The 13,463-nt window shown below is 38.8% G+C and overlaps 1 non-coding gene across 1 annotated transcript; it reads right to left on the reverse strand.

Moving 5' to 3' along the window:
• Window positions 1–12,838: 12,838 nt before the first annotated feature.
• LOC147790184 (small nucleolar RNA Z247) lies at window positions 12,839–12,978 on the reverse strand. The gene has a single exon (XR_015423038.1). It is a non-coding gene; the product is annotated as a small nucleolar RNA Z247 (small nucleolar RNA).
• Between the last annotated feature and the right edge of the window lie 485 nt (window positions 12,979–13,463).

The following is a 13,463-nucleotide window of genomic DNA, read 5'->3' on the forward strand; positions in this document are numbered from 1 at the left end:
TCTAGAATCCTCTAAGGAATTCATTCTGAATGTATGACCTAATAGAACAACCCATGTTTGTTATTACAATGTATTCATATGTTTACGAATGCATATTATAACTTATGCCTCAAGAAATTATGAACCTTAGAAACTTACAAGAATGAGAATCAAGAACAATATAGCTCCTTTCAAAAACTATACAGAGAATACTTTATTGAATCCTACAACAAATGCAAAATCTAAGCAATAGTTGGGTAACATAACCATTACCTCATATACTACAAACTCTGAAAATACTTTATAGGTTCTTTCCTATTATCGATATTACTCCCTTCCCTATTTGAGTTAACTTCTTGATAGTAATGGCCTGTCCAGAATGCATCACTGCCTTGTATACAGTCTCGCCATAAGCACATATCTCGTGAAAAGTAATAGTGGCCTCAATTAGATCTTGGGAAGAAATTCTTCCCTTAGGTGGGAAATAGACATCCGAATCCATAGATTTTCTTTTCTTGTTTTGCTCCATTTCGAATGGATGTCACATGAAATATAAGATGATCATAATTAGAACGATAGAAACTCCACCTACCTTAAAAGATGGAGACGATGAATCTCCATTGCAGTTGTCAAGAGGTCCACCACAAAGCCCCTCTTTGTCAATGAATCTACTTGTATCATGTTCTGAAAAAAAGTTTTTGAAGGGATCGGATGTCTCACGTTATGCTATATTGCTATGTCGTAGCTAAATTAGTAGATCTTGCACTCAAAATATAATGATTGTTCTTCAACTAGGTATACTTTTTACGACTAAAACTTTTATTTCACATTTGTTAAATTTATTTTTATCTTTCCGATGTTCCGTTTACATATTAACTAACATTTTGTTTATCAAGAAAAACATATTAGTTTGATTTAAATAATAATAAAATAAAAAAAGCTTAGACAAAAAATCAATTGAGTAACTACTAAATTTATGTAATATTACAATTATTAGAACAAAAATATATTTATCCATATAATAATTAAAAAAGAGGTTAAAGTAATATTCTTTGTCAATTTATCTCAAATTCCATTTTATTTTATTTTTTTTTCTTTTTTACTTTGAATTTATTAAATTTGGTTGAAAAAGTAATTTATGAAAAAACAATACTATGTGAATAATTGTGACTTCTGAGTAAATTATGGGTACATGAATCACCTAAGATCACACCCTTATAAGAGCGACCGTGAGGATAAGATGATTAAGAAATGTTTAAAAGACTTGAAAGTCACTACCTATACAACCAAGGAGCACCTTCCTTTATGGTAGCTCAATCATAGGACCACATGGTTAAGCATGCTTTACTCGGAGGAATTATATGTTGGGAGACCTTTTAGAAATTTTCCTAGGATGCATGTGAACGAGGACAAAACATGTTGGAAAGACTACATTGGTCTATCGAGATAGTTTTCATGCCTAGAATCGAGTATCCGCTACAACATTAAAAAAATTAAAAAAATCGTAGGTGAAATATGTCAAGATGAAACATATTTCCTCACATATCTCATCATGGTTGTTTTTCTTCTATCTTTTGCTTCATTATTTTCACTTTTCTCACTTTTATTATTTTCACTTTTTCCATTTTGATCACATTATTGATGAATATGGATTTCCACTTTCATCTAATTATTTGTACATACATTCAGAATTGTATTTTGAATATGTAAATTAAGCTAGGATGACAGAGCTCATGTAAATTGTTAGGGCTCAAGTCATTAAGCGTAGGAATGATATCAGAGCCAGCCTCTCAATTTTTGTGAGGGAAGAGGAGTTACTCGATTTTTAAGAACGATAGTGTAAACCAGGAGGATGATAAGAGAGATTCAGAAGAATTTGGAGTATGTGATAGCTGAGCGAATAGCCCTTGTGTTCCAGGTGGTAAGACGCGGGAAGCGCAGTAAGTCCGTTGGCAAGCTTGGGTGCTTAGTCATATGAAAAATTCTGAAGAAAATCTTATCTACAACCTGACACCCGTATCAGAGACAAAACAAAGATTGACAACTTATCAGCCACATAGTGAAGGCTCACATGTGAATTATCCGTGTTTGTAAATTATTAGTTTGCTTTATGTCTTTTCTTACTTCTAAGAAAGCAGATCTTGTAGGGGTCCTGTCCTATTAGATTTGATCTTATATCTTAGTTGGTGTTTTTCAAATTTACGTTCAAATTCGAAGTCTATAAAATGACTTCACCAATGTAAGGAGAGCATCGATCGGCCGATAGCTCTCTCTTGAATATCAATTGAAGAATTGAGAGAAGAATTATTCTACTCTATCTCTTATCTTATCTATCTTCTTATGAATTTCTGAGAAAGCTTAGAAAATCAAACCATTTCAAATGTTCTACCAATGAAGAAGAAAGTTCAAATGAACATAGAAGGGGAGAAAATCTCACAATCTCAAATACTTTCAATCAAGAATATCAGATTGCTAGGATCGAAGATCAACTCCAAAATTGGACTATTCCAAAGGTAGATCCTAAAACTATCTACCAAATCTCAACCTTCAATTTTACTCAAAGATCATGCATCAAATTCTCAGAGAAAAACATCCCAATTCATAGCAATAGGGAATCTCTGAATCTTTTTTCAAAATCTCTTATACTCCAACACCGTGAAGAGTTTAACTATCTTCACGTCGGTCTTGTCCAAGTCGCTGTAAAACCATTGTTCAGACTTGGGTTAGATATCCCAGTCCTTATCTCCTTACGAGATAAGAGACATGAAGATTTCTCAAATTCTTTATTGGGAATGGTTCAATCCAATCTAGAGAATGGACCAGTCTATTGATGGTGTTAATATAACACATGCGAAGCAATTTGGATCTTAGGCACTTTAAAAACATTAATTACAGTATATAACTAGCATGTTCATAAGTATAAAACTTAATTAGTTTAGATACTAACCTTTTGTAGTTCAAACTCCTTTTTCCTCACGAACCGGTTTTGAACCACCACTAGTGTCTTCTCCACTATCCTCCGGCCTTAGAACGGGATTGTGGAATCCGGTGAGTGACTTAACTTGGAAGAGATTTTGTATATGTGAAGAGATGTTTGTGAGAGGTTTTTCTCAAGGTTTTCCACCCAGAAGAAGAAGCCCTTCCATGTACAATGATCACTCTATTTAAAGAGTGATGTTTGCAAGTTCATGCAAATTTGAGATCACCAAATTTTGACACTTAAAATTCCACTCAAATGTTTGGGATTATGTGGCAAGCATGCATGTATGAGTTAACCAAATTTTGACACTCAAAATTCCACTCAAACTTGTGGGATTTATTTGGAAAACATGCAAGTTTGGTTAAACCAAATTTTGACACCTCAAAATTCCACTAACATGGATTTTTTCATTAAATGAAGTCAACATTTTGATTTTCTTCATTTTAATTCAAAAATTAATTTGAATAATGAATTTCAAATTAAAGTAACATTAAATGATTAATTAAACTATTTAATTAATATTTAATATTAATTCAAATGTCAATCCCAATCAATTCCAACACATAATTGATTAAGATATTTAAATCTTATTTAAATATCTCCGATTCTCTTCTTTTGTTTAATTCGTAAATAAAACAAAAATGCGGTTAAATATATCGTATATATATAGCGCATATTCCCTAATTTGAATTCGAACTCACTCGTCACACTGTTCTATGGTTTAGTCCGATATGAGCTAGCAGAGGGACCTAATGGACCTATAGATCATGGGCTCCAACGATCCAAGATTAACCGGCTAAACTCAATAACCTTGTTAACCAACATTCGTTAACTACTAGGACACTCCACTATAGCCTAGTAGTTGCACTCCCCTCACTATAGATATATTTCTGTCCATTTGATATAACCATGATTAGTAAGTCGATCCTTCACAGGTTGTTCGTAACTAGAGTTGGGTCAATTTACCGTTTTACCCCTAAAGTTACTTCTTGTTCCTTATGTCTCACTGATCCTCTAATGAACAATTGGTTTGTGGTTCAACCAGTAAACCGAATCCCTTTCAGGCCAATGAGAGGGTGGGGCCCCTTGTTCAAGACCTAGAGTCAGTGCTTAAGGGAACTACCTTTCTTCTATCCCTAAAAGTGGGTAGGAGTGAATTCCATTTTGCACCCCACGTCCCCAGCCATTCATCCAGTCTTACCCCTGAAATGGGAGGCCTATTGAGTCGGCGAACTAGAGCCACTCTCACCCATGCAAATCTAAGGATAATTTCGAATAAACAGGAGTTCATGGTTAGCTCAGGATTAAAATCGAGTTACCTAGGTTATCGAATGAAAAGAAAATCAGTCTCAACAATAAACGACATTATAAAGTGAGAGTGGTTTTCTTCATGGTCCGATCTTATGCAATACTCATTGCATAGGACGCCCCCACTCACATGTCTCCACATGTACAATTTAGTGATCACATTGTTTATATCATATACAAAAGTGGGCCGCATCCATAGTGTCCCCAGAATAAGGTACTCAGCCTTGTCCTTGTACTATAGATCATTTTGACTATATACTTTAACTTGATCCACTCTTATGTCTCTACATATAGTTCAAGTAATCATACTATAGCCAGAGTGTTCTTAGTTTATTGAATTTAGATTTCAATAACAATCTTTACTGAATAAATAACAATAATAACTTTATTGAAAATATAATATGTTTTTGTTTACAAACTATGAGTTTTAGGACATAAAACCCAACATCTATTTCAATTGTTATCCAAATTTTACTTTGTCGCTCCAGGACTCGCACATATTATCAGCCCTCATGTTGGACTTACAATAAAAAAATTTGAACATCAAGGCTGAAACTCATTCTTCAGTCGTCATATTCAGGGTTTATTACAAACTCATGAATACAAATATTTCTCCAAGAGCATTAAGATCCTTGCCAAAAGGATCAACCATGCTCATAGAGGCAAATATTGGAAAGTCCTCGGTGGCTGTTCCAAAAACTCTTTCTTGGGATCAAATAACCAGAAATACTCTCTAGAAAATAGAAGATGCTAATCTTCCGAGGAAAAAGAAATCTCAAAACCCATTACAAATCATCGAACATGACGATGGAAGCGTTGAAATAAAATTGAGCGAAGAACCCTCGTAAGAATCAAAAGTAAAAGAATTCTTGAGTTCTAGACCAAGTACATCGGGAGTTTCAAGATCAATGTATGACCCCTTAAAGGTAAAAGAGGTCAGTTATGATAAAAAAAGAGCATCAATCCACTATGAAGATGGCTCAAGATCTCCAACCCATACGGATATGGATACTCAATCCGTCTACGAAAGTCGGCTAAATGTCATTAAGGCTGATTTCCAGATAGACAAAGAATTATTGAAGGCAGATTTTATGTCAGCTGCAAACTCTTCAAAGAGAAAAGCTTTCTTCCAAACCTACAAAGAAGCTGAGGGAAGTGAATTAAGAGCTCAATGGTATTCTCATATGGAAACCATAGAAGAAAACATATCATTCTTCGAATGGTTTGAAAAAAATATGTTGCAAATATGCACTTCGACTCAAAGAAGCTGGAAGACTACCAGAAGAGGCGAAGTATATTCAAAACATCCTCCGTTGGAAGAAGTCGAATTTGACAATTATTACGGAGAAAAGGTCAAAGCTAGTTCTTTCAAAACTATCCCAGGAGGACTAGAAAAGGGTAATCCGACCCTAAAGGATATCAAGAATATCCAGCATCAAAATAATTATTCAAACAAGATTTTATCCACGATCTCCACCCAGCTTGAGAGTATCGAGGGAAAAATCTCAAAAAATTATGGTACTCTGCAAGAACAAGCAGGCAGCTCTGTACCGAAAGTCGATGAGTGAATCCCAATACTCAGACCGGCAAACCTCGACGTATTTACAAAGAGGATTTCAAAAGAAGAGGCCGCGATGGCCAAAATAGAAGAAAAAGTGGATAGAATTCTAAATCCTAGGATAACACATCAGGATTCATCTGTCAATGTCGTTAACAATGACTACGAAATTCAAGAATTCGAAGACGAGATTTTAGATGAGGTAGAAGAGCCTCTCTACAATCGAATTGAAAGAATCTCCAAGAGAAGTCAAAATAATACTAGTAATCAGAATAACTTGTATCCTCAACCGTCTTTTCCGGATATTCAATTTGAAGAAAAGACTCTACAAACTCAAGCTCATTACGATGGTCTAGCAATCTATGAATGGAATATCGATGGATTGTCCGACTATCTGATAATGAATGTTGTCAATGAAATGATGATGGCCGCAGGCGCGTATAAATTACAGGACAAAAAAACCAACCATCAAATAGCTCAAGGTTTAGTGACTGGATTTACCGGGCAACTCAAGGACTGGTGGGACAAATATCTCGATGAAGCAACTCGCCAACAGATATTAAGCCGCTATGTCATTAGGCCACCTACTCAAATCATCAAAGTGTAAGGTCCATCAACTAGGACCGAAGTACAACATGAAAGGGTAGAGGATGCTGTCAACACCCTCATTTATACCCTTATAGAATTCTTCTTTGGCGACCCCTTGAAATAGCAGGAGAGATCCGCCGAAATACTCATGAACCTGAAGTGCCCCACCTTAGGAGATTTCAGGTGGTACAAACACATGTATTTGAGCAAAGTTCTTATTAGAACAGACAGTTCGTTGGAATTCTAGAAAGAGAATTTTGTCAATGGACTATAAAAACACTTCTCAAGAAGGATCAAAGACGGTCTTAAGACAGTATAATGGAACAATTCCATGGCAGACTTTGTCATACGGGTCAATAGAATCCTTCATCATAGAAGGACTCAGACTTTGCAATGAGTCAAAGATTCAAAACAAGCTCAATTCTTCGATATCAAATAGAAAAGAGCTTGGAAGATTTTGCGATCAATATGGATGCAAGGGGATAGAGGCCCCCTCAACCTCCAGAAGGAAGAAGGTTAAGACACATCCAAAGCCTTATAATTCGTACAGGCCCAGAGTAAAGTATCGAAACAAACCAGTACATCTCAAAAGCCAACATATTCAAGAAGAAAGTATACTCCTACAAAAACCCATAGAGGAAAGAAAAAGCAAACTTGCTTCAAATGTCTAGAAGAAGGATGCGTCTTAACCCATAGTGTCGAGAAAAAGCAAGATTTTGCCATGAAGTACTGCGTTCTTCCTCACTTGCATGAATTTGATCTAATTTGTGTGCGCTTTCTCACGAAACCTCAAGTTAAAACACCAACACATAAAGATAACATCAATTGATATCAAACAAGAAAAAGTAAAACTTTGGAAAAACAAAAAAAAAAATAATATATATATATATATATTTACAGCAACCTGCTGCATTAAAAAAAAATTTGGCAGCAGGTATTCATTGAATACAGCAGACTGTGTTAATAAAAAAAAATAAAAAAAATAAAAAATTACAGCAACTTGCTGTCAACTTGACAACAAACTGCTGTTCTACCCAAAGTACTGTCTACTGTCATTGACAGCAGACTCCTGTTAGAAAAAAAAAAATACAAACTGTTGTCTGTTCTTGACAGCAGACTGCTGTAGCTTCATACAACAACCTATTTTCCTTTGGAAAAAAAAAAATTAAATTTTAAAATTTTGGCAAAAAAAAAAAAAAAAAAAAAAAAATTACTTCCCCAAGAAATCATCCTTTGTGTTATATACAAACTACTTCCACAAGAGATAACAATTCACCTTCACACTTACAAGCAACCAAGGAAAAAAAAATTAGCTTGCAACCGACAATCATGGCACCGAGAATAAAAGGGAAGGGAAGGAAGAAGTGCAGCAAGATGAAGTGCAAAAAATAAATCAAGATCTCTTCCTAACGGGCACCGGTTCAAAACGAAAAGAAAAGGGCAAGAACAAAAGGGAGAACCTCCCAACACAAAAAGGAATATTCGCAAACGAGGAGGCGTACAACAGGTATGAACTCTTCAAGTAAAGAGTAGTGTTGGTGGAAAGAAGGTTCTCAACATTTTACCCTACATTCCCGGAGTCCTTTCTTAACGCCATCAACGATCTAGGGTGGGAGATGTTCTGTCACAAAAGGGAACAAGCTATAGTGCCGATAGTGAAGGAGCTTTACACACATGTTGATCATGTGGAAGGGTACACAACATTAGTAAGAGGAAAAATAGTTGATTGGAGCCTTAAAGCCATCAACCAACTGTTTCACCTACAATCTTTTGAGTATGCCACCTTCAACGAAATGGTGCTAGCTCCATCTGATGATCAACTTGAGATGGCCGTGAAGATGGTAGCCATAGAAGGAAAACGTGGCAACTCTCGAGAGGAGGAGCAAGGACGATAATAGCAGCAGACCTCAACCCCGAAGCGAAAGTTTGGGTTGCCTTCGTAAAAACCAACTTACTACGCACTACACATGATACTACATTGTTAGCTGACAGAGTTTTACTTGTGTATGCAATCATAATGAATTTGAGCATCGATGTGGGCAAGATTGTAGCGGATGAGATTGTCAAATGTGCAAGTAAGAAAGTGGGGAGGCTGTTTTTTCCACAGCTGATAACCATGCTGTGCCTGGAGGCTGCAGTCCCTTTTAATGAGGAAGAAGAAAGACTTGAGGCAAGGAATGTGATGGACTACATAGAAACCCATAGGGATGGCGTCAGCAGTGGCAAAAGGAGGGACAGCAGAGCAACAGACGATATGGATCAACTGCTGAAACAACAAGAGGCTTTACTTAGCTGGTGTGAAAATAGTGAAGGGAGTTGTAAGGCGTATTGGTCTTATGTCAAAAAGAGGGATGAGGAAATACATAAAGCCTTAAGAACCAAGTCCAAAAATTCAGCATTCCCAAGTTTTCCAGACGAAATTTTTAAAGAGTGGAGCCGCAAAGAATCATCGCATGCGGTAGAGGAGGAAGAGAACACTTCCTCTAATGATGCCTAAAATCAAGGGAATTCTCTTACCACACCTTTTATAACCTTGTTGTTTGATTTACCTTGCTGCCTGATTTAGAAGCATGCATGTTGTGTTTGTTTTTGTTGTGTTTGTTTTGTTGTGTTGGCTGTGTTAGATTGAATGGCACGATAACCTATATGGGTCACGACCTCATGTATTTATAGATGCGTATAATGAAGATTACATTCCAAATCTATGATTTGGTAACAAACCATAAAATCATAGATTTGGTAACAAACCCTTCAAATCATAAACTAGTAAATCTTAGACTATTTTAGTATATACAGTTATGATCTATTTTAGGTTTAACACCCCCCCTCAATCTGGACGATGTACTACTAAGTTCAGATTGCGCCTAAAATAGCTAAAAGAAGGAGCTGGCAGTGGTTTTGTCATGATATCGGCGAGCTGATCCTTGGAAGATATGAGTCGAACATCAAGCTGACGAGTCGATACTCGTTCACGAACGAAGTGATAATCAACCTCAACATGCTTCGTCCGTCGATGAAAGATTGGATTGGCGGATAGGTAGGTGGCACCAATGTTGTCACACCATAGGCTAGGCGCTCGCGCTTGCGAGATCCCGAGCTCACGCAAGAGAACTTGGATCCAAATTAATTCGGCAGTGGCATCAGCAACCGCCTTATATTCGGCTTCCGTACTAGAACGAGAAACTGTCGATTGTTTCCTCGAACTCCAAGAGATAAGATTGCCACCAAAGAAGATCACATAGCCTCCAGTGCTTCGACGATCATCAGGATTCCCAGCCCAATCAGCATCTGAAAAGGCACTCAACAAATCAGTGCTGGACTTTGTAAGACACAAACCCATATCAATAGTGTCATGTAGATAACGGAGAATTCGTTTGACTGCCGCCCAATGTATAGAAGTCGGAGAGGACATGAACTGACACACTCTGTTGACACAGAAGGATATATCAGGACGTGTCAGAGACAAATATTGGAGAGCACCAACGACACTTCGATAGCGAGTAGTATCCTCAGGTGAGAGCTTTTCACCACCATTCAATAACAACTTCTCACTGGGAAGCATAGGTGTGGGCACACCTTTGGAGGTGAGCATATTGGTTCTGGCTAATAAATCTCGAATGTATTTATGTTGTGTCAGAATAAGTCCACTAGAAGTATGGCGGACCTCAATCCCAAGAAAATAACTCAAAATACCAAGATCCTTGACGGCAAAATCATCCTGAAGCTGTGTAAGAAGTTTCTCAGTAGCCGTAGAAGATGAGCTGATGATAATAATATCATCAACGTAGATGAGAATATACATCTGAATGCCCGTTTTGTTAAAAATAAAAAGAGAGACATCAGCCTTTGAAGGTGTAAAATCCAGCTGTAATAGTTTGGAGCTAAGGCGAGAAAACCAGGCACGCGGAGCTTGTTTAAGGCCATAAAGCGACTTATCCAGCTTGCAGAGATAACCAGGGTGTTGAGAATCCACAAATCCAGGGGGCTGCTTCATATAAACATCTTCATTAAGAAGGCCATGAAGAAAAGCATTTTGAATATCAATCTGCCGAATAGCCCAACCACGAGAAATAGCAAGAGATAATAAGAGCCGAATGGTAGTGGGCTTAACAACTGGACTAAAGGTATCATCATAATCGACGCCATACTGCTGTTTAAAACCTTTAGCAACCAGGCGTGCTTTGTAGCGATCAATAGAGCCATCTGGCTTTTGTTTGAGTTTGAAAACCCATTTGCAATCAATAACGTTAAGACCAGCACGAGGAGGAACTAAGTGCCATGTCTTATTTTTTTGAAGTGCCTGAAATTCATCATTCATTGCCTGACGCCAGAGGGGATGCTCCATAGCAGTAATATGTGAAGTAGGTTCAGAGGCAGAAGACCGAGCTACAAGATATGTTACTGTTCCATCTGTACGCACCTTGGGTTTCTTGATATTGTGCTTCAATCGAGTACCATACGGATGAGTAGTAGGTGCAGAATCCACATTTGAGGGGACGGCCGTATCAGCCGTTGCGAGGGGAGCAACCGATGCTACAGCAGTTGGTTGACCAACGGCCGAGGATTCGACCGGGCATTGCGCAATATCATCTGCTGGCGGAGAAGCCGATGCCTCAATCATTGGCGGAACAACCAACGCCGATTCGAATGGCAGCGACGCGGAGGATTGTTGCGGCAATTCCGAAGCTGATGTAGACACCAAATTTTCTGCATCCAAAGAGTTAGTAGGCCCAGACATATGCATGTGATCATTCTCCAAATTAGTACTGCTATTACCCAAATGCAAGGTGCACAAATCAGGGGCATTATGCGTCGACTGCATGATTGGGGAAGAATTAGGTGAGGCTCTCTTGAATGGAAAAACATTTTCATCAAATATGACATCTCTAGACATATAGACACGACCAGAATCGGTGTCAAGACACTTATACCCTTTATGTGAAGAACTGTAGCCTAGAAAGACACATTCCTTTGATCGAAAAGAGAGCTTTTGTTTGTTATAAGGACGAAGATGAGGCCAACAAGCACACCCAAAAATTTTTAATAAGGAGTAATTTGGTGGGGTATGAAAAAGAAGCTCTAAGGGGCATTTTTTATCGATGACACGAGTAGGAAGACGATTGATGAGATATGTGGCTGTAAGAAACGCGTCGTCCCAAAATTTAATAGGTACATGAGCATGAGCTAGAAGGGCTAGGCCAGTTTCAACAATATGACGATGCTTGCGTTCAGCAGACCCATTTTGTTGATGTGTGTGAGGGCACGAAACACGATGACCAATTCCAAGGGAACGAAAAAATGTGTTGTGAATTTTCTGATATTCCCCACCCCAATCAGATTGAACCCACTTGATTTTAGTATCTAGGAGGCGCTCAACATGAGCTTGGAATTGCAAAAATATACGAGGAGCTTCTGTACGATCATGCATCAAATAGATCCACGAAAATTTACTGAAATCATCAATGAAACTAATATAATATTTAAAACCCCCAACAGATGGAGGTGCAGGGCCCCAAACATCCGAAAAAATAAGTTCCAAAGGTGACGAAGACCTATGGGAAAAACTAGTATATGGTAATCGATGACTCTTTGCTAACTGACACGCATTACAAACTGACAAAGATGACTCACTAGCACACGAAATATTATTTAGACGCAAAATGGATTTTATTACTTGAGATGAAGGATGTCCAAGACGAGCATGCCATTGGGCGTGAGTAGTAGATCTGCTCACCAAGGCGTGCTTGAGATTATCGACATCGGATGGCTTAATAGGATAAAGACCAGATTCACACCTCCCATTTAGGAGACTTTTCCTCGACTGTCGATCCTTTATAGAAAAATGCCAAGGATGGAATTCAAAAAATACGTCATTATCACGAGAAAATTTATGAACAGAAAGAAGATGTTTGGAAATTTCAGGCACATGCAAAATATTACGCAACGCAAGAGGACGAGTAGCAGTATTAATTAGAGAATGACCAGTATGCAAAACACGCAAACCTGCTCCATTGCCGACTTGAACTTGTTCACCTCCATGATAACGTTCACGCACAGCGAGACGATCCAGGTCACTGGTGATATGGTCCGTAGCGCCTGTGTCGCTGTACCAATTTGGGTCAATCTTGTAAGAGGAAGTAGCCGCCAGTGCCGTAGGAGGAGCAGAAGAAGGTTCATCTTGATAGGACTCATCCATCCTATGCCAGCAGCGGATAGCAGTATGCCCCACTTTGCCGCAGATCTGGCAGGAAGGACGAGCAGAAGGGCCACGACGATCACCAACAGGACGAGAGGGTGCATAACCTTGAGAACGACCACGACCGCGATCCCTACGCCCACGATTCTTCTGCTGACCACCACGACTAGCATAATTGGCAGAAGATCCAAGATTTAACTGAAGTTCAGCCTGGTGTTGTAGTTGGCGAGCTTCATACGTCATTAGATGTGCAAACACATCATCAAGGGTGAGGGCTTCACTCTTGGTAGTCATTGAGGTGACGAAGGGATCATAGTCAGGGCCAAGACCAGCGAGAAGATACGCGATCACATCATCATCCTGCAAGGCAGAGCCGGCGGCGGCCAGCTCGGTGGCTAGCCCTTTGATCTTGCAAAAATAATTTGCAGCAGATTGATCTCGTTTCTTGGACGTGGCAAGCTCAACACGAATCTGAGTAGTGCGAGCACGAGTTGACGATGAAAACATCCGCTGCAGGGTATCCCACGCCTCCTTGGACGTAGTAGCGGCAACCACATCATGAAGAATCTCCTCAGACATGGAGGAGAGAAGGCCGCTAAGGACTTGTTGATCCTGATCATACCACTGATTATAGGCCGGATTAGAGACCAGCTCAGCACCAGCAGCAGTTGAGGAAGGGATCAGCTTAGCAGGTGCAACATTGGTGCCATCGAGGTAGCCCATAAGCTTCGTACTCCGTAGGTAGGGGAGGAGCTGGGCACGCCATATGATGAAGTTGTTTTTGGTTAGACGAATTGTGACAACATGGTGTAGAGGGATTGGATATTGTTTAAGGCCAAAAGTCGCCATGGTAG

This window comes from Cucurbita pepo, chromosome 11 (genome assembly GCF_057944985.1).
Source record: "Cucurbita pepo subsp. pepo isolate OVF chromosome 11, ASM5794498v1, whole genome shotgun sequence".
In the NCBI taxonomy this organism is placed as follows: domain Eukaryota; kingdom Viridiplantae; phylum Streptophyta; class Magnoliopsida; order Cucurbitales; family Cucurbitaceae; genus Cucurbita; species Cucurbita pepo.